The 26,613-nt window shown below is 34.9% G+C and overlaps 1 protein-coding gene across 7 annotated transcripts in view; it reads right to left on the reverse strand.

Annotated features, from left to right (window-relative positions):
* The window catches only part of dmpd (F-box protein dampened), a 152,375-nt gene that overhangs the window by 60,223 nt on the left and 65,539 nt on the right, over nt 1–26,613 (reverse strand). For 4 of the 7 annotated variants that reach the window (XM_090404634.1, XM_090404637.1, XM_090404635.1 and 1 more), the window contains exon 2: nt 14,695–14,777. The exons of 2 other annotated variants lie outside the window; for them this stretch is intronic. The gene's annotated coding sequence lies outside the window, so the exon portion shown is untranslated. The remainder of the gene's footprint in view (nt 1–14,694; nt 14,778–26,613) is intronic. One more of the 7 variants, XM_090404640.1, reaches the window with a different exon arrangement.

Consider the following 26,613-nt stretch of genomic DNA (forward strand, 5'->3'; position numbering starts at 1 on the left):
CCAAACAACATGGAGACAAGAGTAGTTGTATATTTCTTCATACAAGAGAAGAAATCAACACTACATTGTGATTTAAATTCCCTAGAGGACAAACAACATCCCAAATATATTTAGAAGAATCATTAGTGAGGAAGAAAGTCAAGTAGTTAGGACTGTCTGGTAGGTGTGAACAAAGTATTAGATTGCTGGTGACAGCAAATATCACTATATCACAACCTGCTGGATCAGTGTAATTAGAAAAGTGAAACTCTTTTGAGTTACAATCATTTAAATCTCTGAGAAAGATGACTTTATTAGGAAAGTTGGAACAGAGAGAGAAAATCAAGATTTAAAGAAAAGCAATGTTCAAGAGTAACTAAGAAGAGTGACAGATAACAAATGAACTTGACAAAATGAGGCAAAAAAAGATCAAAATGAGGAAATTGGACACTCTGATCTGAGATATCAGGATAAACCTATGCACAAATTCACCTTTGAAATTAAAAGAATCTATATAGTTCAGGAAATGAGATGAGTAGTGAATGAAGCAGCCGAATGTTCAGTTTCTTTCTGAATGTTAAGAAAAGTAAGTGGAATGTCAAAGATTACAGATTGGAAATGAACATCACTGAGATTAGAAGTAAGACCATGTGCGTATGAAGTGAATCGGGAAGTTCTAAAAAGTTGTTTTTTGGTTTATAATTTTTATTTATAAAAATTATATTATTTATTTTTATTATTAATTTTAATAATTAATATTATTGTTATTATTATGAGCTACTCCAAGGAGTCCTTAGACTCTTCAGGGGAGGCTCCAAACATCATGTCAAGAACTATCCAACATTTGTGCAGTATCTATCATACTTTGCTTTGAACTCATTCAGACTCTGGCAACCAATGATCTGTTTCTACTTTAAGAGTGACTGAATGTGAATAGTGAACTCTTAATCTTCATAATGAAATCTTGAAATTCTGAAAGGGCACCTTGCCAAACTGCAAAAATGTCTCCACATATCTGTACCACAAGGAAGGCTTAGGAGAGATGTTTATAATTTATCATTTTGTTACTAATACATATGACTACATACTAATGTACTGGGTCTCCTTTGGCTGAGATAACTGCTTGCATCCCCTCATCTTGGTACTGACTTTACTAGACCACAGAAGGTGTCCCGAGATATTCTGGACCAACTAGACAGAATAACATCCTGAATGGTAGTAACTGAGCAAGGCACTATGCGACTAGAATATACCACATTCCACATGATCCCACAAATGTTCGATGGGATTCAAATCAGGAGAATCATGTAGCCAGGCCATAGAAGCATGCAGAATGCTTGGTTCTATGAACTTGCCGAGTGTGCAACTTATGACATGGGACATTTTTTTGCTAAAAGAGTCCAGCTTCATCAGTCCACGTTGTCACCATGTAGGGCAATACCTGGTCTCAAACAATCCCAGGTAAGAATTATTGGTCACAGTGTATTCAATGGGGATGAGAGGACCCAGTGATGTCAATGACAATAATTCCAATTGCAGGATACCACCATCACCAGCTTGTTTCTGGCCAACTGTGCAGTTTGATTAGCTGGAAACATGCTGGGTGGTCATAATGTTTTGGCTCATGAGTGTAGTAATAGTTTGATTAAAACTAAAATTGAGAAGATGACAAATAAAAATTTCAAATACCAAATTTTATTAAAAACTGTTCAGAAAGAGTGGTATTGTTATGTGCATGGACAGATAAAATGAATGCAATAAATTTATGGATTTGCAAAATGCAGCTAAGAATAATAATGCATGTGGCATTTTTCTAGTTAGTCTGTATAAGAAAAATGAAAGAAAGATTGTGAAGGGAAGAGAAAGATAAAACATGATTTTTTAAAATAAATTCCTTTACATAAAGTGGCATTAGGCTTTGCCAACATATACATTATATTATACAGGAAGTTTCCTATCCTTCATTTTTTTCTCATCTATATCCTTGATTCGAGATGGTTTGTAATATCAAACAGATACAGGTAGTCCTCATTGCCTTGGGAACACCAATTTAAATTATTTGAAATCTTGAAAGGCAAAACTTTCATTTTGCCTTTCAAGAAGAAAAAAAAAAAGATTTTTTTTCCTTTTTTTTTTTTCTTCCATGCATGAAATAATTGCATATGCACTATCATCCTATATTATTTTCTGGGATAGTTATCTGCTCAATAAAAAATATCTAATTTTTCCATAACGTATTTCCACAACATCCTATAAAAAATACTTTTTTACATTAATTATGTCATCATCGTCATCATACGTATCAAGGATTTAGGCTTAGTATGGCCTGTTCCGGCCTTAGAAGTCATCGTTGAATCGTTTAAGAGGACGTCCTGGTTTTCTTTTTCCTAATGGCTTGTACTTTAAGGCTTGTTTTGGTAATCTTTCTGTTTTCATTCTTTGAACATGTTCCATCCATCTATGCTTATATTTTTTAATTTGTTCAATTACTGGTTCTTGGTTTAATTCTTTCATAATATCTTCGTTTCTTTTGTGATAAAATAGGTTATACTTTACGGTTTTTCTCATAAACTTCATTTCTGCTGTTGTTAATCTTTGTTTGTCTTTTTGTTTTATTGTCCAGATTTCGCTTCCATACATTAAGACCGGTAGGGCTAATGTATTGTATACTTTTAGCCTGGTTTGTTTTTGAACTAGGTTTGGTTTAAATATAGAGTTAATTACTCCTGTTATTTTTAAATATTTTGCAATTTTTATGTTTATATCTTTTTCATTTTCATAAGTGATCATACATCCTAGGTAGTTAAATGAATTCACCTGTTCTAAGATCTTGTTATCTAATACTATTTTAGTTCTTGCTGGATCTTGTCCTTTAAAGGCCATAGTTTTTGATTTTTCTGTTGATATTATCATACCATAATCTTTGGATATCTCATTTAGATCTAAAATAGCTTTCTGTAAGTTATCTTCAGAATTTGTAATTATTATTTGGTCGTCTGCAAAGAGGAGAGTGTTTAAGTTTATTGTAGAAGAAAGTTTAATTCCTTGATGTAAATTTTTACTCCATTTTATTATTATTTCATTTAAGTAGATATTAAAAAGAGTTGCTGAGAGGGGACATCCCTGTCGGACCCCTTGGTTTATCTCTCTTGTATATGATAGCTCATGATTTAATCTTATTTGTATTTGATTATTTTCATATATACTTGTGACAGCTTTTAGGATATTATTTGGTATTTGTCTTTCTTTTAATATGTTAAATAATATGTTTCTTTTAACTTTTTCAAAGTCAATAAATGCAATATGTGTTTCTAAATTATATTCTCTAATTATAATATATTACATTAATTATGTGTGCTATTTTATATATAACACTGATGTTTTATTAATTTAAAAATTGAAATACTGCTCAAAAATTTTGCAAACAAACTGAGATGTGTTTTAATGGCCTTTCCACTTTTATGCATTTGTTTCTCATCTAAAATAGATTTTAAAAAAATATGAAATATCATTACTGAATCATGATGATATGAACCAGAGTGAACCTTCTATAAAAACAGCACCAATATACAACATATATAAAGAGTTAAATGAAATTTCTCCCTCTCTCTCTCTGTTGTACACTCCCAAAAATCACTTTGTGATTTGAGTGTGCATAAGTTCTTACTTTCCCTGCTGTTTTTAATGTGGAAGTTTAAAGAATGTCTATAGAGAGTAATATCATTTGTGGTTTTTGTAGAATTTACAGCTATTTCTGAAGTCTGGTGTTGATGCTAGCAGGTGAAAAGACGTACTGTCAGAGAGCTCCTGAAAGATTTGTGATTTTTGTTGATTTATTAAGTGTTTTCTTAGATTTAATTGTAGTTTTTTAGTGTAGTTATTGTACTAAAGCATTTTATAACATAATTTCAGAAATATTATTAGTTTTTACTACTCTTAAAAATGGTGCCAAAAACTCGTCGTAACAAGGCAGTCACTAAAGCTAAAGTTGTTGCTACTGAGGAGAGCACTTATCATGAACTTATCATGCACTGCTGCAGTGATGATAATAATTTATCTGAGGCTATGTTGACACTAGAAATAACTTGGTTAAAAGAAATTATTAGGAAATTGACCAAGGAATTGGAAAAACGTTTGTCTAAACTTCGACAGGATAAGAAAAAGGATGAGAACAAGAACAGGCAGGAAAATACTGAAAATGGAAATCAAAATATTAATAACAACAAGGTAAGTCAGTTAATATCTAAGAAAAAAGACGTAATATGTTATGGTGACTTAATTTTAAAATTTGAGCTTTGCCGAGGGAGTCACCACTTCTATTTTCCTGGGAGCGAAAATTAAAAATATGATAAACGTAATTGAAAACCAATAAAGAAATGGTAGTGCTGGTAGGTACTAATAATTTAAGTGGTAACAAACATAGTCTGAGAGAAGATATGAAAGTTCTTTTAGAAGAAGCAAGAAAGAAATGTGAAAGAGTAAAAATTGTAGGATTACTCCCTAGATATGATAGTACTGAGTTAAAAGGGAGGGCAATGGTAACAAATGATTTCACACACAAGCTATGTAGATGATATGGATGTTAGTTTTTAGATGTGTGAGGTGTGTTTGATGGCAGAAAAGATTTGTATAAGAATGATGGCCTGCACTTGAATTCATTTGGCATCAGAAACCTGGAGAAATTACTTCTTGGTATGAGACCAAAATTTATTATGTCTATACACACATGACAGGAGCATTAGAAATAAAGGGGTTGAGTTTGTTGCTTTATTGAATATGATGTGGCCTAAGATTGTTGGCATTAGTGAAACCTGGCTATCAGAATCAGATATGGTAAGTGGGATCGTGTGTAACGGATATACTATTTTTAGGAATGACAGAAGGAATAGGAGAGGAGGAGGAGGAGTGCGACTAATGATATCAGATTACTTAAGTCCAGTTAGGGTAGAAATACAAGAAAGCAATGATGGTAACAATGTCCCATGTAGTGATGAGTTTGAGTCTATCTGGTGTGAAGTGGAGGTTAACAGAATGAAATATATGGTGGGGGTGTTGATACAGACCTGGCGACTCAATTGTAGTGTTACATCATGAATGATCAAATTTGGAAAGGAATTAATTCATTCAATCTAACAAGTCAAAAATGTAAACAATGAGAAACTTGTACTTGGGCAAGAAAATAAATACACATATATTAACCTTAAGTAGAGCTGAAAGAATTGATTTAGAAATGTGAAATTAATCCTGTTTACACAAAGTCATGAAAGGAATTTTGTATAAAAATGTAGTTAAAATAGATTATCCTATGCGGTGTATGTGAATTAATTGAGTGTAAGCTAAAGTCTAAAGGTCACGTCTTAGCCGTCCAGTGTAAGTTATGGCCTAAGGCAGAGAGAAATTATATGGAAGATGAAGCTCGAATGCATTCTCGGAAGATGCGTGCCGTGTGGAAAAACGTAGTGGAGAGAAGGCGCCAAAGGAGGTGATATAAAAGGGGTTTGCCCGCCCCTCTCAAGGCTTTTTTGGTTCCTGGTTCCTGCTTTTTTTTTGTGGACGTTGGCTCTCTCTCCCGCCAGCCGGGTGATTCCGGATCGGCCGTAGAAGTTACGCGTCGTCTCCCGTAGATCGAGTGTCCTGGCTAGCTAACCCTTCATAGCAGGGCAGCTGAGCAAGACTGAAGAACCGGCAATGCTGAAAACTGTAAGCAGTAATGGAGTGAGACCAGGGCAACACATCGGCGTATCGTTTCGGAACAACCATATCGTGCGATCATCGTAAGTGACCACATGGGAGAAAGCCAGCGGAAAGATCGAGATGTCTAGACAAAAGTGAATGGACCAGATAATCATTCCAGGGGATGGTAAAGTAGAGAATTTATTTTATGTTTCCAGTTAAAGAAATGAGTGGACACTATGTAATTTAGGGTGTGGACATTTGATAGTGAACTTTTAAGAGATTACTATATTTGGCAGTGACCTGTCCCAACTGGAAAGAAATGTCCGAGAAGGAGATTGTATGTGATATAACAATGATAAATGTGAGAAATATTAAGTAACTTAGAAATGATTGAGGGGATAAAATTATAAACTAGAAATTTTGTATTTTAATGAGCAATACAGTAGAGCAAGTTATTATTCATATTCAAGGGTATTTAGCTGTGTTATCTAATTCTTTTACTTAGAATGAAATTGAAATAACCATGTGTTTGGTGCATTCCTTATATATAAATTTTAGACCTCAATAAACATGTTTTGTATTTTATACCTGATATTGGCCTGAGATATGAATTCAAATTACCACTCATAAAACTGAACCTAAGAGGGAGGGATATAGAAGTATAGTAGAGATTTATGAGCCACGACTGCATACTAAGTTTGATATAGGTGAATTGAATTAGATTATATATAAGTGCTAGAACTTTCACCGCTGTATATTATTCTGAGAAGGTCTCCTTGGATAAGTCTCATCTATCCTATGGTTATTGGCTGGTGTAGATTAAAAAATAAATGTGCCAATATTTGATCAGGAGACAGTCTCAGATAATAAAATTAAGGGTTCAGTTTCTAACTAAGATAAAGCCTCTAATATTTAAAGAATACACATGACTGGTCTAAGAAACAGCCCAAATTATAGATTGAGTAGAATATAGCGAGTGATAGATGCAAATTGAATTGAGTGTTAAAGATAATCGAGAATTAGAAGAGAGTTAATTATAGTATAGTAAGGCAACCATAATAGAATTAAAATATAGAAAAGTAAGAAGAACAACGACATAACAGTAGGGAATGAAGAAATGCATTGCCAATTTAGCTTTATGGGTAGCAAGCGAATGATCATTATGAGTGACTTTCATTTTCCAAACATTGATTGGGTAGAAGAGAAATCTCATGATAAGAAAGAACAGGAATTTATTGAATTGTTGCAAGACAACTTTCTCAAGCAGCATGTGAAAGAAGGAACTCAAGATCAAAGAGTGTTGGATTTGCTCATAGCGTCAGAAGGGATCTCTGTCAAGAATATGGTTATTTTACCACCAATTGGTGACAGTGATCAGGTTGTTCTTTCTTTGGAAGTATCTACTTGTATTGAAGCTCTGATTAAAACAGGCTACATGCTGAACTACAAAGCTGGAAATTATGATCAACTTAGAAGAATACTATTATGGTCCCATAGTATCAGTTACTGAATGGAAAAAAAATGTCAGCAATGCATGGAAATCTTTGAAAAAGAGCTTGAATGAGGCTGTATCTCAATTTATCCCTAGTGTTCGAAGAATAAATAGGTTGTGAGTGAAGTGGATGTGCAGTCTTATTAAGCAAGAGATCCACAAGAAGATGATGTGGAAAGAATATTGTGAGAATAAGAGTCAGAGGAGTTATGAAATATATAAACCTCAGGCCAGAAAAGTAACGAGTATTGTGAGAATCGAGAAGCTAAAATGGAGTATGAAAAGAAATTGGCCATGCAAGCTTCAAAAGAATTTTATCATTATGCCGCAAGCAAAAGGAAGAATAGCTTTATTGAATGCAGATGGTACACGAGTGTCGGAAACTAAGGAGATTGTTCAGTTAATGAGTTCACTTTGCTAAGATATATCAATCAGGTGTATGTAGCATGGTGCACAGTGCTACTGCTACGTTGGACGAAGAGTTAGAGGTTCATGAAAATGAGGTTGAAAAGCTCTTGCATAACCTGAATAAGAATTTGTCAATAGGGACAGATGGAATATCAGCCCGTTTACTAAAGGAATGTTAACTGAATTGGCTAGGTCTTTCACACATTTGTATAACTTGAGTCTCAGATCAGGAATGATACCACAGGAATGGAAGGAATGTATGATAGTTCCATTGCACAAGGGTGGTGCAAAAAACTGATGTGTCTAACTACCGACCTATTAGTATCTCTGGTATGGTAGTGAAGATTTTACAGAAGTTGGTAAGAACTTGCATACAGAAATGGGTAGACAATATACTCTGCAGGGAACAGCATGGGTTTACTAAAGGAAGGTCATGTTTTAACAATTTGCTCATATTTTATGACAATGTTATGGCTGAGTTGAATAAAGGGAATGAATACACTATGATAATGTTGGATTTTTCTAAAGCATTTGATAGGATACCACACAATAGGCTGTTGCGTAAACTGGAGAATAGGATTGGAATATAATCTATTGACTTGGATCAGGGGATGGTTGATAGACAGATATCAAAAAGTGGTATATAGTGGGTGTGAATCTGCCAGATTTAAAGTAACCAGTGGTGTACCTCAGGGCAATCATTGTTTAATCTCTACATTAATGCCATCAAGGGTCTATCATCAGATTTGCAATTGTTTGCTGATGATGATGATGATAAGATAGGCAGGGCAATCAGGGACGCTACTGATATTCAGCAATTACAAAATGATTTGAATAGACTGGAAATCTGGGCAAACGAAAATGGCTATCAGTTTAATGTTAGTAAGTGTAAAGTTATGCACTTTGACGTGATTAGAATTCCAGTGGCATATTATATTAGTGGGATTATGCTACAAGAAACTGAAGAGGCAAGGATCTTGTTGTATTGGAGGATAAGAATTTAAAGTTCAATGGTCACATAGCAAAAGTTGTAAATACAACTCAGAGGATAATTGCTATGTTGAAGTGAGCCTTGACATGTAAGGATAAGGAATAATTTTTCCTCTTCATAAGGCTTTGATAAGACCACACCTGGATTACTGTGCACAGATTTGGTCTCCTGGGTTCCAAAGGATAAAGAAGCCGTGGAAAAGGTGTAAAGAAGAGTTACAAAGATTATATCTGGATTATGGGATTCAGATTATGAGGATAGATTGAGAGTATGTGGATTGCAGAGTCTGGATAACAGGAGAAAGAGGAGGTAATATGATAGAGGTCTATAAACTTTTGAATGGATGTTACAGCATTTCAAATGATGAAATTTTTCGTTATAAGGAAGGTGGGGAGAGAACACAGGAGCATCTATGGAGGTTAAGGTTGTTCTCAGTCAAGAAAGGGGTAAGAGCTAGGTTTTTCTCCCAGAGAGCAGTGAGTGAGTGGAATAATTTGCTCTTAGGGGGTAGTGAGTACATCTAGTGTAAATGAATTTAAGGGAAGGTATGATAGCTGGGTTGGGTAATTTACAGCCTTTTTCGATGAGTCCTTGACTCCCTGAAGGTCTCAGATAATAATAATAATAATATTTCAAATATAACTGATACTTACTTGCAGTGCCTTTTTTGGGATGGTATGCAATGATACAATGTACTAGCACCTTCAGTGATGTGTTTTATTAAAATTATCATATACATTTTAGTTTGTTTTTTTTATATACTTGTACAATAAATTTATGCTTAATAAACTGTGTATATTTAATGTTCTTATCTCAAAAATATCACACTATGAAGTAAAAATATCAATATATATATATATTTTTTTTTTAATTTTCAATTTTTCCTGCTAGCAAAGAATGAGTACCAGCACCTACTGTTTTACAAAAAAGCACTGCTCACCTGGAAGAAACCGTGGTTTCTTTCTTTTTTTTTTTTCATATAAAAGGCTATTTGCACCTGGTGTAATATCAAACTCAAAGGAATAAACAATTTGCCATACACATACAGGAAAGTCTCAATTTATGTTTCCTGTATTTATGATTCAAATTAATGAACATTTCAAAATCAACAGCAAAAAAATCATAAACAAAACAAAACAAAAGAAAAAAACGCAGCATTTGCAATTGTCCTTTGTTTTATAAGGTATTCTGGGCAGAGATTAGAAAGTCCATTTATCTTTGGATCCACTGTGAACCACATTCTAAAGACTACTAAAAAAAGTTTTACTAACAGTAGTATTTAATGTTGGTAAATACTAATGTTAGGTCCCATGTTTAGATGACATTTTCAATAAATTAAACATGTCATCTAAACGTGGGACCGATTCAATGTCTTCCTTAGCTAAAACAAGCAGAAAATCACTTACCATTGAGATAAAAATGGAAGTGATTCAATGCATTAAAAGTTAACACCTACAGTTTCAACAACAGTAACCAATACAGATGGGTAATAGCATTCCCAAGCAAGAATTATTAATGCAAAAGTGTCAAGAATATCACATTCAATGAGTGAAGTAATGGGGAGGGGATGGAAAAATTATTAGTGCTGTGGATTGATGATATGGATCAAAACAATACTCCTGTAACTCAAGCAGTAATCATGGACAAGGCAGTCCTTGTTTAATGAAATAAACGAAAAAGCTGGTGGAAAAGAGTCATTTGTGGGAAGCATGAGTTTTTTTTTTTCTGATTAAAAAACTGGACAAAAAGTCGCAATGTTAAAATTTCTGGTGAAGCAGCTAGTTTCTGCAGCAAATGAGCATCCAGTTGAATTCCAGAAAATAACTGATGACGATAGTTACATCTCTGACTTGGTTTTTAATGTGGACAAGATGGTCTGTACTGGAAAAAGATGCCTAGTAAGATATACATGGCCTGTGACAAGAAATCTAGTTCTGGTTTTAAGACTGTAAAAGACAGACTTACACTGCTGCTGGGTGGTGATGAATCAAGACACATTCCAATTAAAAACACTGTTGGTGTACTATGAAGAGACAGCCTGTGTTATGACTCATTTGCCTGTTGTCTGGCATTCTAATAAAAAAAAAAAAAAAAGCATGGGTGATCTAGACAATCTTTACTGAATGGTACGCTTTATACTTTTGTCCAGAGGTAGCAAAATTTTGTGCTGCACATAACTTCCTAATAAAGTTGTTTTAGTCCCTGACAATGTCCCTGGGCATCCAACAAACCTTGAAAATTTACATACTTGATGCTAAAGTGGTTTATTATCCCCAATACTACATTGCTTTTGCAGCCAATGGACCAGGGTATCACTGCCACCTTTAAGGTGTACTACTTACAATCTTCAGAGGGTTGTGCATAAGTTTATAAATAACATAACAAAGCCTTTATGTTATTTATAAACATTATTTATGCAAAATAATTATAAAATAACCATGATTCACTATAAAAATGTCAAAATTATTAACTTCTATATGTCAGCTTTTGTACTGAAAGAACCAATCTCATTTAAATATATTATAATTTTACTTCAATTTAGAAATTATTTGCTTTACAAACAGTGGGCTGAGAACCTAATACCTTTGTAAAATGAGGCCTTCCTGTATAGTTATTTATAAAATATTATAAGAAGTATATGTTGAGTAAGTAGTTATTGGAGCTTGATGCTAACAGAGGAGAGGCAGAAAAATCTGTGAAACAAAATGGAAGCTACACATTTTCCAATTATTTACATAACAGTTAATTTTTTTTTACCTGTGGTGTTACCGATTACAGTTAATCAATAACATTGCAAATAAGTAATTTCTTTAATTAAAAACTAAGTTTGGCAAGTTTCTTACAATGCAAAAGAAGAGTATTGTTGTCTGTGTAAACAGGCTTTGGCAACCTACAAGTTGACAGTTAATGGTGTTAAATAAAACTATTAAACAAAATAAATATTTATTAAGTAGCTGGCTAAGCCAGAGTTGTCTGTTCTAATGACACACAGCTATTACTACTGAACTCGACTGCTTTCATCACACATTTTTAACCAATGGCTACACCCATTATAAAACAAATAAAACACTACATGTATTCCCCCTCACCACCATTCTCTTCTCTCTCTCCAAGTACACAAGACCAAACCACAACTATTCCCATCCCGTATATCCAGAGTACATCTGAAAACACCACACCATACATTAAACTCTACCCCCACACATACATTTGTTTACCAAAGGACAAATCCCATTCTCTATAATATCCAGGAGTGTATGACCTTGTGCCTGTAACGTAGGCTACTGTGGACAGATGGAAGGGTCTGTTAACAACCACCTCAAAGAACACAAGAAATGCATTTGCTGTCATCATTATAGTAATTATTATTATTATGTGACACCTCCAAGGAGTCCATGACTCATTGAGGGAGAGTGTGCCAACAGCATCAAACGATTGATCCCCCTTCCAACTACTAACTGTGCTCAAATAGCAGAGGCTCTACCAATCAACAAACCTTTGCTGAAGATCATGCTTTGAGCATCCCTTCACATTAAAAAAAAAAATTACAATTTTATATAGAAGTCATTACAAGTCAGAAAGATTACTTTTCAGAAGCCACAACATGAATAAGGCTGTGTTAATTTACCAAAAATTTGGAGGATGGTGCCAAATTAAGACCATTCTTTTATGCATTATAGCTTAATCTTTACCAATGCTAATCGTCAATGCCTGTGTATTGTGACAAATTATTTGTGCTCTGCAGTTGTTGGTTTAAAATCTAGCAAAATATCGGCAACTTAATAAATATCTTATTTATTTCATTCTTGAGGTGTTGTTTAAAACTGTTAAGTATAACATGAATGATGGAGAGTATTATGAGTATTCATATGCAATATCTGGCATACACTTCATTAACTAACATTGATAGAATCACATTTTCCTCATAGTATTTAGCAGTATCTCATCTGTGATGTATATATATATGAGTGTAAAAATGGCAGTGTTCACATGCAGTACAAAAGGTGCAGCATTGTTCTTGGCTTACTGAATCCAAGTTCCAGTTGCTATGCAAAGAAATTCAAGCAGTATTATGTAGCATCATCTAAGTGAAAAATATAGTGATATGAGAGTTGCTTAAAACTGCTATACTCTCTACTTGCACCCAGGATTAAATGAAGAAAACTACGACACTACATATGTGAGAGTAGGCATCAATAATGTATTGGGTATCCATAGCTCAGCTGGTTTTGATGAAGCCTTCTCGATGGAAAATCCTGGGTTCAAATTCTATCTAGGATGCAAAGAATCCTATTCAGGGCTTTTCAAATTGAAGGCAAGTTATATGGTCTCATGTGAAAGTTTCAGGGTTTTACCTTCTGGAAACTCAGGTTTTTTATCCTGTAACTAAGTAAACTAGCCAGAAATACATGCATAATTTACACACAGATATACAGGGTGTTTCAAAAAAAAAAGGGAGGGAGGAAGTATACAACTTTGAATGACAATAGAAGGTAAATAGCAATAGATGAGATTTTTATTACCATGCAAATGTAGAGTAACACCTGAAGTTTCAACATGGACAGTTAAAGTTTGATATGACTGCCTCCAGTAATTCTGCAGACATCCCATCTGTAATCAATTTCCTGCCACATGCGGCAGAGCATATCTGGTGTAACTTCAGCAATGGCAGTTCATCCAAATTGGCTGGTAGTGGTGGTACAAATACTTTCTTTTTTCCATACACTTCCTTTTTGCTTATGGTGCAAAAAATGCTATCCTTTGGGGTGCTGCAAACATGTTCTACAATGGCATGTAGATTTTCACTTCCCCAAATTCTGTAGTTGTGAGTGTTTACTTGTCCACTTACGTGAAAATTGCACTTGTCACTGAAAATGATTGTGTCCAAAAAAGTTCTATTTTGTTCTATCCTACTGATCATTTCCTTACAGAAATCCTGGCATATCTTCTTATTGTCTTTCTTCAAATGTTGTACAAAGGTAAATTTGTGGGGCCTTAAATGTAGACCTTGTCGTAAAAACATGCTACACGGTTACATGCGGCATTTCAATTTGACGAGATGCCTGTCTGGTTGAATTTCCAGAGCTTCTCTGGAATCTTTCCTGAACTTCTTCCACAACAGCATCGGCAGCATGTGGCCTTCCTGTTGACCTTGGATGATGTACAGAACAGCCTATTTCCACAAAATTCTTGTGCCACGTGTAGATGGTGTGTCTAGAGGCTCTTTGCCATATTGTGTGCAGAAATTCCTCTGAACTTGTGTTGCAGACTTCATTTTCTCAAATCAAAACACACAACATGCTCACTCTGCACCATTGAAAGTTGCCATTTTCAAATGGTGTAATGTATCATGCCATTTAGTGTTATCATTTGGTAATAAAGTTACGTGACCAAAAATTTGTGTGTTTCACTACATTATGACACTCAGTTTTTGTACGTCTTCCGAGTTATTGGCTGTTCTCCTGCAAAATTGTATACACTCTTTTGAAAATCCTATATATATATATATTTCAGGCATAAGACTAACTACCTTATCCTAAAATTATGGTTAAGTACTAGTGGATTAATAATTATCCTTAAGTATCAACAATGAAGCACTTCTCAAGACCTCAACAAGCACAGCTGCATTATCAAAATTTGGAAGATGGCCATTTTAAGACTACCTTCAGCCCAACAGATCTTCAGTCCTAGAGGGTATGATAATGATATAACTTTAGTTCCTTTCTCTATTGCAACTTTGATTTCTTTCTGCATTTACTGATTGTTAGTACCTTGAGTCTATGATTTGTTTTTACTGCTTCACAGGTGATTTGCAGTGAAATATCAGCTGCTTAATGAATTATCATATTTATGTTCTTGTGTTTTGAGAATCAATATCATAAATAAATTGATAACGAATGATTGCTAACACCTAAGCCTTACTACAAATCATAATATTTCAAGAGTTTCTGCATCTGTGAGTGAAAAATCCTGTGATTTTATCTCTCTTATTTTGCAAAGTATTATATTATTTTGTTAATGGTAGTCAACTGTTTTGGACACACTCTTTTTCAAAACTTTTCCTGTGTTTTTTTTTATCATTAGCTACTAATCACCATAAATATAAATTATTATTATAACTATATTATACTATATTATTAACACTCACAAATAATACTTGATATTTACAGATACCAATCCCCTGAAGTTCTGGTTTATCCAATATGCTTTAACAAATAGTAAAGATATTACCTACAAAAAGAACCAAAGGAAAAACTGAATATCACATCCTGAATAACTCATTCACAATACTAACTCTTATTACTCAATTATAATTAATTCAAACAATTCATTTTTGGAAAAGGTACAAAACGATTTTCTACTAAAACAGGATGCTGATGTCACAGGAAAAGACATGAAAAGAAACTAATTCAGTATTTCTACACTATTTTTTAAATTATTGATCATATATGCATTATTATTATTAAGTTTAAAATTTTTTATAATCTTTCAATATCAAAAGCATAAATTCCATTAGATATGACTGGACATTAGAAATGATTAGATATAATCAAATATAAAAGTATAAATACCAGTAGAATAGCAGAGATGCAGAAAGGAAGAATGATATTCAACTTGAAATGTTTCAAATTGTATGCTGTATTATTTAAATACAGAGATAAAAAAAAATTTATACCTCTGGACAAAAAGTCAGAATGAAGTTAAAGTTAGGATTAACAGCCAAGCTGTTTTGTTCTACTTATGATCTAGTGCTATAAATAATGAACCAATCCCAGGACTAAGTGAATGTTAGCTTATATCACTTCCTGCATGAAACTTGAAAATAAATCTATAAGGAACAAAAAAAAAAAAAATCAATCAAAATTATACAACAAAATTATATAAGACAGCATTCGTACTAATTTTAACAGGTGGATTGGCCAGAAAAAAGAAGTGACCACATATATGACAGTTATGAGGGAAATTTGAGAGGCAAACTCATAACTGATATTATTTCTTTGAATCTAAATATGATGGTAGTAGGGTCATTTGAACAGAATAAAAGATTTGTAAAATGGGTTTGAAAAAAGGAGGAAGTTAACTCTAACAGATTGGCACAATTAAGATTACCTTCAGTATACAAAAAAAAGTTAATCAGATTAAAGACTTAGCAAATAAAAGACCAATTGGGAAAAAACTGCTAACAACTAGTAAAGAATAACTGTGTTGGACTATTATAATCATTCAATAAATACCCTACATCCTCTGCTTGGAAATAATGATAACATTCAATAAATAATAATAAATTCCAAAAAATAAAATAAAATAAAATATATAATAAATACTCTTAAATATCACCCCCCCCCCCTGCTCGCTCCTCTTTCTGTGTCACAAAATTTAACTTCTGCTTTGAAATGACTGAAATAACTTGCATTTCTTTATAATTTATACAAAACAGTCTTTATCAGAGTGGACTGGTATATTTTTAATAAATTCTAGTATCAACAAACACTGATATACTTTGCTTGGTCCACAACAATTCTAGAAATGTGAAATCTTGGACAGACACTGAACATGAGAATGTCATTTAAGAAGCAGCCCAGACAAAATTAAGTGGATGCTTGTTGAAAAATAATATTACTGTAAAATTGCCAGGGATAATGTACAGGCTGCTACATAGGGAAGGAGGTAAGATTCCCAGGAAAGGAAGCGCAAAAGGCTGCCAAAATAAGTGTCCCGGCTGGATTTTCCATGTCACCATATCAAGCAATCACCAAATGCCACTAGCCACTGCTGATTGAAGCACATGCCACTCTCAGTTTATTGCCATTGTCGGTTTAACAACTGGCCTGCAAAATTCTTGAAAATTTAACAATCAGCTCACACGAGCCAGTTCCAGCACACCAAAGTATTTCATTATTCCTTCACCTTTCTCTTCTACTCTTGGGCGGCTCGCCTTATGGCTCATCACCACTTTGGCTGTATGCGTGCTCCTGTCATAGGTCGCTCCATCGACGAGACAAAAGTCTCAATCTCCTCCATCCTACTAGAGGACCTCTCCTCGAAGAGGACCTTTCATCCCTTGTGAGCCTGGCTGGCCGAGGGGTTAGCGTATCCGCTCCCCAGTCAAAAGGCTGCTGGTTCGAATCCCACCGTGGGCATGGACGTTTGTGAAACATCCATGCCCACTGTGGAAATACTAGTGGTGGTGGTCGGCAATAGATGGCGTTGGTGTAGTTGCGGTCAGTTGGTGGATTGTGAGTGGTGGAGACAGAGGTGCAGAGTGGATGCCCTCCCTCGATGAGTCTTTGGACTCCCTGGAGGTGACAAATAATAATAAGTATAAAACAATAGGACTTAATTGCCTATTTATATGAGGGTTGTTTGAAAAGTTTGGTAAGAAAATAAGTTTAAACACATTTTTTTGGAAAAATCACCTTTATTTCTCAATATAGTCTCCATTGAGTGCTACACATTTGGTCTAATGAGTTTCCAATTTTTTCATCCCATCTAAAAAGTAGGATTTGTCAAATTGTGCAAAATAGTCATTGACAGCCTTGATGTCAATGACTATTTCAAAGAAAATTTTTTACCACTGAGTCAAATTTTTAAGTTTGGGAACAAGAAGAAGTCACATGGGGCCAAGTCCAGAGAATACAGTTCATGTGGAACCAATTCGAGCCTCAATTTGTGCAATTTCGCCATTGCAACAGCCAATGTGTGGGACAGTGCATTATCCTGATGAAAGAGCACTTTTCTGTGCACCAATCTTGGATGTCTTTTCTTCAGTTCTTCTTTTAAATGGTCCAACAATGACGCATAATAGACTTCTGTTACCCTTTTCCAAATAGTCTATCATGACAATTCCTTGGGAATCCCAAAAAAAGTGGCCATCACCTTCCCAGCTGACAAAACGATCTTTGCTTTTTTCGGTGCTCTTTCACCTGAGTCCAAGCAGCAGTCCACTGTTTTGACTGCTGCTTGGACTCAGGTGTGTAGTGCTGGATCCAAGTTTCATCTACAGTCATGAATCGATGCAAAAAATTCTGCGAATTGCAATTAAACATCGCCAAACACTGCATTGAAACATCTTTTCACGTGTTTTTGATCGACAGTCAACAATTGCGGCACCCATCATGCAAACAGCTTTTTCATGTACAATTTTTTGTGCAGGATATTATATACCCATTCAGTTTAGATGCCTACAATTTCAGCAATCTCACATACTTTCACTGGGCAGTATTACATAACGATACCATGGATTTTGTCAATAATTTTCTTCATAGCGAGGAGCACACTTTATCTTTGATGAACTCGCGACCATGTTTAAACTCATTTATCCAAAAATAAATAGTGTTTAATGCTGGTACAGAGTCCCCATGAACTGCATCTAACTCAGCTTTCTTTGATCTGTGCAGCCATCCACTTCTTCAAATAAAAGTGTTTTATCACTGCATGAAACTCATTTTTCTCCATTTTTATGAAAAATGCAAACATGGTCATTTTAAATGTTTGCCAAATGAGAACTACACGTTGCTCATGGCTAAAATTTTGCCAGGGATCATGAAAAAGATGATACGTGCCGATGATGACGACACTGGTATGAATGAACGAATTGTGTTGCCGTCTATTGGAAATTTACCAAACTTTTCAAACAACTCTCGTAAGTATAAATTAATTTTTAAATGCTATTCACCTGAATAATAATGATGCATTTCAAGGAGGAAATAATTATTATTATTATTATGTGAGACCTCCAGGGAGTCCAAAGACTCATCGAGGGAGAGTGTGCCAACAACATTGAATGATTGAACCCCTTCCAACTACTAACTGCGCTCAAACTTGCTTAACTTTTTGCTGAGCTATTAGTAGCAGAGGCTCTACCAATTGACCAACCTTTGCTGGCAATATTATAAGTGCAATACAGATATAAAATCTCCAAAAACTGCATTGCTAGAACAGTTATTTCTATAGTATGCATGAATTTATCGCTGCAAGTAATTTACCCAATGACTAAAAAGATAATGTGAATAGCTGTTTACATACTTCTAAAATTTTTTTTTTTTTTTTAATTTTTAAAGTTAAATTTTGTTGTGTAATCATACTGCTGGGCTCTTGTTATCCTAGTCTGATGATGAAAAACGTTCTGTATTTAAAAATTAATATATTGAAATAATTTTCTACTTTTTTTTTAAAGATCTGAAGACAATATACTTCATGCCAATTAAAGTGAAGTATTTTTACCATACTTCACTTTCATGAACAAAGCAAAACAGAGGTTGAATCTGTTTAAGAAACATGTCAACAGTTCCTTCTTTCTTCCTATTGTTGTTTCAGTAATACTTGTGCCATAAGGTTTCACAAATTAACATACCACAAGGAAAAGAGTGAATAATATATTTTTAACCTCAGGCATTATCTTCATTTTAACATGAAGATAAATTATAATCTGCTAATTTTTAACTTCTCCCTTCTATGTGTTACGTCTACTGGGCTGTTACAGAGCTATCTTAAGCTCTTCTAGTTATACCCGTCCCGAGGATAAGGTGACTAGCCCTATGCCTCCTGGTATATTCTATGGCTGTAGCTTCGTGTGCTCAAAGAGCCAGTTTGCCTGCTTGCAGGAGGAAAAAACCTGCTTTCCATGCCCAAGATCGGCTATGTCTGAGAAAGATCCTTAAGCTCCTCAAATCGGCGATGGGAATCAAACCCAGAACACTCCTTTCCCAGGCATATGGTTGCGAAGTGCATAGCCACTAGGCTAACAGCACAGACATTCATTTTTAAGATGGAAAGAACTTAAGCAAATTTACTTAATTTTGTCCTTAAATAATTAAAAGTCAATGTAAATAAAATCAGCGATCACAATTGCATTTCAACAAGGGTCTTTATTCTGAACACATCTAATTTTGTCATCGCAATTCATTATTTAAAGAAAACTATGAAAAATTAAATGAGAATATATACTTTGTTTCATACTTATAACAGCACAGCCATTTTTTAGACTTTTATTTCATTTCTATATAGCTAACACATACATTTTCTATAAAAAAATAAACTACGGTAATCAATAAAAATGTAGCTTAATGGCTGAGTACCGCATTTGTAATCCAAATCATTACAGTTGTGAAAAATAAACAACAACAACAAAAGTTAACAAAGTTAAAATTGTTTAGTGCAGTGAATATATTTTTTTTTTCCAATTCAAAATAACATTTGTGGCATAAGCCAATGATGTTTTGGAAGTAGTAGTAATAGTATGCAGCTTACCTAATAATAGCAAAACCTGTGATTACCATGAAATCTACACCTATCTTTCTATCTATCTGCAACTTCATTATACAAGATGATTTAAGCATAGCACATGCTTTTTTGTATAAATATGTGCACTTATGTACAGAGATGATAATCAGGAAAATATATATAAACAAATTTTTTAATGAAGTTATTGAGTGGGATGACAGCTTGATGCCTCACACTTTTACCCATTTTCAGACTTTTCGATAAGGATGAGATATAACTGGTCTCATAGAGATGAGGAAGAATTCTCTTGTTGAAAATTCCAGAATAACACACAAATTGCAAAACAAATTTTGTTTGGAATAGGCTGAATATGGTTCCATGCTACTGAACAAGTGCCAGGTGAGTATGTATGAAAGACTGTATAGACATTATAGGATGGATGTTAATTCTGGAACAAAAATCTGAGCACAACTGAGTGAATAACACTTTTCGGATCAGAAGATCTGCTGGTATCAAAGTTCTTCAGGATTCTTCTTTCTGGCAAACCAGAGGCATGAAGTGAACTTCCTTGATGTTGTGGGAAGTGATTTGTCTTGGTCATTGATTGAAGAATTTTAAAGAGCATGATAACAGAGGTAAACGTTATCTTGTGGTGAGATTACAATAGTGCCATCTGATATGAGGTGGAAGAGCAACAGTGCTCATTGGACTTGGCAAGGGAATAGAAGGCTCCAGTTCTATTTGAAAAGGAAGCTTTTTTTTTTTTTTTTTTTTTTTTTTTTTTTTTTTTTTTTGCAGCTGTTGTGAGTGGAAGTGTAGGTACTGATTGCAAAGCTAGAACTTTTGGCCTCCAATCACTTTGATATGCCAAATTTTTCTTTGGGATTATCCTGGAACACTTGACCAGAAAATTAATTCAGGCTCTTGTTCATGAACAATATGAACAGAGAATTAATTCATTCATGAACATGAATTAATTCTCTGTTCTGTTAATTCTGAGATTCCAGGTAGAATGAGAGATGAAGATCTTTGATTCCAGTAAAAATCATATCAGTTAGTCAGAGCAAGAACTGGTATCAGGACACGAGAAAGAGTGGATGGGTAAAGACCGTTACCCAGAAAAGAAAACTTGGACAAAGTTATATAACCTCAGTTACCAAAAGTAGATCTAACATCTACATCATATCTGGAAGAGGAGCTGATTAAGAAAAAGTCAAAGGTTAAGTAACCCAGGTGACTAAATCTGTGCAATAAATTTAGTTTAATCCTTTATCCAAGTGTGTGCAAACAAAGTTTGCGCCTGAAAGTATCTTCAGGACAGGGGGGGGCAAAGTGGTACAACACCGGGCTACTCCTTGCAAAGGTGGAGCAAGCTACCAACACTCCCATCTCAGCATCTCCCATAATGCAAAACACATCTCCCTGCGGATATGTATAATGTTATGCATTAAGGTCCTGAAGATATTTTCAGGCGCAAACTTTGTTTGCACACACTTGGATAAAGGATTAAACTAAATTTATTATAGTCTGACCAAGTGAAAAATAAATCTGTGCACAGTTGTCAAGATGCAGCCAATCATAGCCTTATAAAGAGGGATAATAACTTCCCTATCTTTATGTGATAGCATGTTTATCAACATCCAAGTAATCCTTTGAGCTATTTTACCAACTTTTACAATATGCCCGCTGAACTTCAATTCTCTGTCCACCATTATCCCCAAGCCTCATCAATTTCCTGCAATCCAGTACCATAAGTATGATGCACTGTATGTAACAATTTCAACCCGAAGTACATAACCTTACATTTTGTAACAATAAATTGACAATGATTATCGTTTGCTCACAATACCAATTTATTTAAACCATCCTGCAGGATATCTACATCGCCTTTACCAACTATCACTTTCCCCAGTTTTGCATCATTAGCAAACAACTGAATATTCTCCACCTCCTTAAATCTTTTCCTATATCACTGATATACAAATTAAAGGGTAGTCGCCCTAGTATAGAACACTGGGTACTCCACTAGTCAGAATCATTCCCTAGATTCCACTCCACCATATACTACACTTTGGTGCCTGTCTTTAAGCCCCTCCCCAATTCCATGCTACTAGCTTCAGATCCATTTCAATTTGCTCCAACTTTTGCAAATAGTTTTCCATGGTGTATTCTGTCAAATGCCTTTGCAAAGTCCAGTAGTATCATGGTGTAGCCATTTCCTTCATCCAATTCCACTGTCACTTTATTATAAAATGTGAATAAATTACTAAGACATGACCTATCCTTTACAAAGCCATGCAAGCCCACTATAGAGTATCGCATCCCTATCCACCCACCGTTGGATTTTACCTTCAACCAACTTTTTCAATATTTTAACAATCACTCCTGATATATTAATTGGTCTGTAATTTTCTACCAATGTTTTGGAGCCACATTTATGCAATGGAACTATCTTACCCTCTTTCCATTCCCCTGGAACCTTGCCAGAGTTGAGACCCAGATTGAACAACTTCATTAGAGACAATGTCAACTTTCTTGTGCATTCACATAGTATACACGGGTTGGCATGCATTCCAGTTCCTACTGCTGTATTCACATTGATATATTTCAATATGCTGAACACCTCTTGTTCATCTACTTCAATTTTGATATGCATCTGTCACATCAGCAACTGCAAATTCTCCACCTTTGCAAAATGATCACTCGGCAACTCAACCTTTTGCCTCTGTCACCTTCCTCCCATCAGCATTGTTTCAAGTCATCCTGCTATAGTCATTTTTCCTCTTACTTGATACATAACAAAAATCTATTTTGAATTTACTCTGGCATGCTTAACTAATTTGCTCTCATAATCTGATTTGGCCTTTCTTACCATACTAGTCACCTATCTTGCTTATACTTTATACTACTCATGAGTATGCTGATCATTTTCTTTTTATTCACTCCACAGGTTTTTTTTTTTTTTTTTGCAGCATGTGCTTTATCTCTATTCATCCACTTAATCCCCACTTGGTTTATCCTCTTGGCTGTAACCCTAAATTTTAGGGTGAGAGCTGTTAAGGAAACTGACAAATTTCTCTCGATCTTTTACAGTATTTAAAGTAGCTCATGACAAACTATTTTGAATTTTTAATAGGGGGAGCCCATTGCTAAACTGTATTTCTGAAAATAAAACTTCCTTTTCAAAATAAAGAAAGATGAGTAAAGACAGTAATAAGTTTAGTTTAATCCTTTATCCAAGTGTGAGCAAACCAAGTTTATGCCTGAAAGTATCTTCAGGACTGGGGTAAGGTAGTACAACACCGGGAAACTCGTTGCAAAGGTGGAGAAAGCTCTCATCACTCCTATCTCAGTATCTCCCATAATGTAAAGCACATCTCCTTGTGGATATGTGTAATGCTATGCATTAAGGCAAGGGCCACTGCCCATACTGGTTTCGACCTTTAATGAGGTCTCGTCAGTGGGAGCCAGGCCGAGTAGTGGAGACACCAAGGCAGAAGCAATGAGAGGTCATCCCAATCTATAGGAGTTGCCAAAGGGTGTACAACCTTATTATTAAATTACTCTGGATTCAGAGAAAGATGTTGAGAGTTTATTTTTCACTTGGTTAGACTATAATAAGTTTAGTTTAATCCTTTATCCAAGTGTGAGCAAACCAAGTTTGTGCCTGAAAGTATCTTCAGGACTGGGGTAAGGTAGTTGCCCAGTGTTGTACTTACCCCAGTCCTGAAGATACTTTCAGGCACAAACTTGGTTTGCTCACACTTGGATAAAGGATTAAACTAAACTTATTATAGTCTAACCAAGTGAAAAATAAACTCTCAACATCTTTCTCTGAATCCAGAGTAATTTAATAATAAGGTTGTATACCCTTTGGCAACTCCTATAGGTTGGGATGACCTCTCATTGCTTCTGCCTTGCTGTCTCCACTACTAGGCCTGGCTCCCACTGACAAGACCTCAATAAAGGTCAAAACCCGGTGTGGGTAGTGGCCCTTGCCTTAATGCATAGCATTACACATATCCACAAGGAGATGTGTTCGGCATTACGGGAGATACTGAGATAGGAGTGATGAGAGTTTTTTCCACTTTTGCAACGAGTTACATGTGTTGTACTACCTTACCCCTGTCCTGAAGATACTTTCAGGTGCAAACTTGGTTTGCTCACACTTGGATAAAGGATTAAACTAAACTTATTATAGTCTAACCAAGTGAAAAATAAACTTTTAGAGTAAAGACAGTGTTGGAAAAAATTGGGGGTGCCAGGAGGAAAAAGTTTTCAAGAATACTGGATTCTTCAAATGGAATATTTGTGAATAATGATGTCATGTCTAAATTGGCTGAAATATCTGAATGGGTTGATTGTTATTTTCTAATCTCTCTACAAAATGAGCCCAGTTTTGTATGAAGGGGTCTGAGTGTCTGATATTGTTTTTGAGACAGAGAGGAATATCAACCTTATACATTTTTGGCAAACCACATAGTATAGGAAGTATTAAGTTGTGATTCAACTTAATCATCAGTCTGAATATGTGAAGAACAAGTAGGATCATATTCTGTTTTTAAGTGGAAGAATTCAACAGCATAGATGAGATTTTGGCATCACAGCCACCAGTTAAGATAACTGTATAGAATTTCTTCTACTTTGAAGATGATTATGTCATGATTATTATGCAAACACATCTCTCTTTTCCATGTAATAAGATTGCTTCTTGAGAGACAAAACTTGCACTAAGAAAAGAAGTAATCAAAGCCTCTTCTCGAGAAAGTATTTTACCTTGGGTATAATAAATGTTAAAGATACCAAGCTATTTTAAACCTGGTTTTACTCCATTTCCCAAGTAAGCAAACAGACAAATAAGTCAAGTTTGCGCCTGCACGTAATGCAAGTCTAGCTGACCCAGCAGGTAGTGCAAGACCAAAGTAACTCATGGTAAAAGTAGAATAAGCTCTGATCACTAATCTTAATATTTACCCATAATGTAAAGCACATCTCCTGGAGGAGATGTATGATGCTTTGCATTAAAGGCAAGGGGGCCATTACCCAGACCGGTTTCGACCTTTATTGAGGTCTCATCAGTGGGAGCCAGGCTAGAATAACAAGATTTTAGTAATACAGAGCTTATAAGTATTTTACCAGAACAAGTTACCATAAGGTGTTTTAACCTTATTAAATAAAAATCTCAGGAGGAGATATAAATGTAGAAAGTATTTTACCTTGGGTATAATAAATGTTAAAGATACCAAGCTATTTTAAACCTGGTTTTACTCCATTTCCAAAGTAAGCAAACAGACAAATAAGTCAAGTTTGCGCCTGCACGTAATGCAAGTCTAGCTGACCCTGCAGGTAGTGCAAGACCAAGGTAACTCATGGTAAAAGTAGAAGCTCTGATCACTAATCTTAATATTTACCCATAATGCAAAGCACATCTCCTGGAGGAGATGTATGATGCTTTGCATTAAAGGCAAGGGGCCACTACTCAAGATAAATATTATTATTATTAATTATTATGTGACACCTCCAGGGAGTCCAAAGACTCATCGAGGGAGGGCACCTACTCTACAACTGTCTCCACCACTCAATCCACCAACTACACCATCATAATGCCATCTACTGCCCGCCTCTACCACTAGTAATTTCACACACAATCACAAATACCCATGCCCACGGCAAGATTCGAACCCACAGCCTTTTGGCTGGAGAGCGGATACACTAACCATTCGGCCAACCATGCCGGCTCTTTCTACACTAGCCATGATGGCTAATTTTGGATGAAGAGGAATAACTACAAATCCAAAATCTTCTTAAAATGGAAGTTTATATGTGATTGAGTTTGTAATTGGAGAAATATACAACCAATTTTTCCATAAGGAATGTGTTTTTTTTTTCCCCATATTGATACCATAGAGCTGATAGGCAGTTTTTTTGATAAACTGTTCCTAAATGGTCAAAGAACTATGTAAATTATAGGCTTTTTGGCTTCATAGAAAACAGCTCTAATTTGATAGTTTGAATTTGGGCATGTAACTTTTGTGTTTCATTGGCAAGTTTTGTGTGCAAATTTAAACCACCAGATTAGAACTATTTCTACAGAACAAAAAAGTCTATAATTTACATAGTACTTTAGCCAATTCATTATCTCCAAATATTTGGAATTCTATCAATAACATGTATTCAAACAAACCTGCAACTTAAATAAGCGATGCAGAAACCATTTAACAGAAAAATTTCAGAAATTTTGAGATCTGTAAAAAAGAACACTGTGGCAACAATAGTTACAAAAGGAAAAACAAAAGTGGCTTCACTGCATATTTTCTCAGAAACATCATGAAATAAAGTGGTCTTCTGCCTTTATGATTTATCAGGAATAGTCTCTTTACACACATTTAAGGAATCCTCAGAGGTGATACAATTGCATGATACCTTAAACAGGAATTAAACCTCATACTTGGAAGTCTTTATATGTTTATGTAACCTATCAGATCTCCATTATGCCAATAATTATTTAAAGACCCTGCACAGCAATGAACATTTTATTATTATTATTATTATTATTATTAATATTATGTGACCCTCCAAGGAATCCAAAGATGCATCGGGGGATCAGGTGATCCATATCCATGGCATGGTCCACTACCCTAGAATATCTGTAGAGTAGACGGACAGTTTCTGAGTTTGTCCAGCAGATATCAGATATTCTTCTAGTTTGTCTATTTAATATCTATTCATCACCAACTTTGCTAGATTGGTCACATTAGTCACTGTATTTATTTATTTTAATGTGTATCCTACCCACAAAAGGCTATTAGTCTATAATACTTAAATGTTAGTATTAGTAGCATGG

The sequence above is a fragment of the Typopeltis vanoorti genome, chromosome 15 (assembly GCF_054136105.1).
Source record: "Typopeltis vanoorti isolate ZY-2024b chromosome 15, IOZ_Tvanoo_1.0, whole genome shotgun sequence".
Classification (NCBI taxonomy): Eukaryota; Metazoa; Arthropoda; class Arachnida; order Uropygi; family Thelyphonidae; genus Typopeltis; species Typopeltis vanoorti.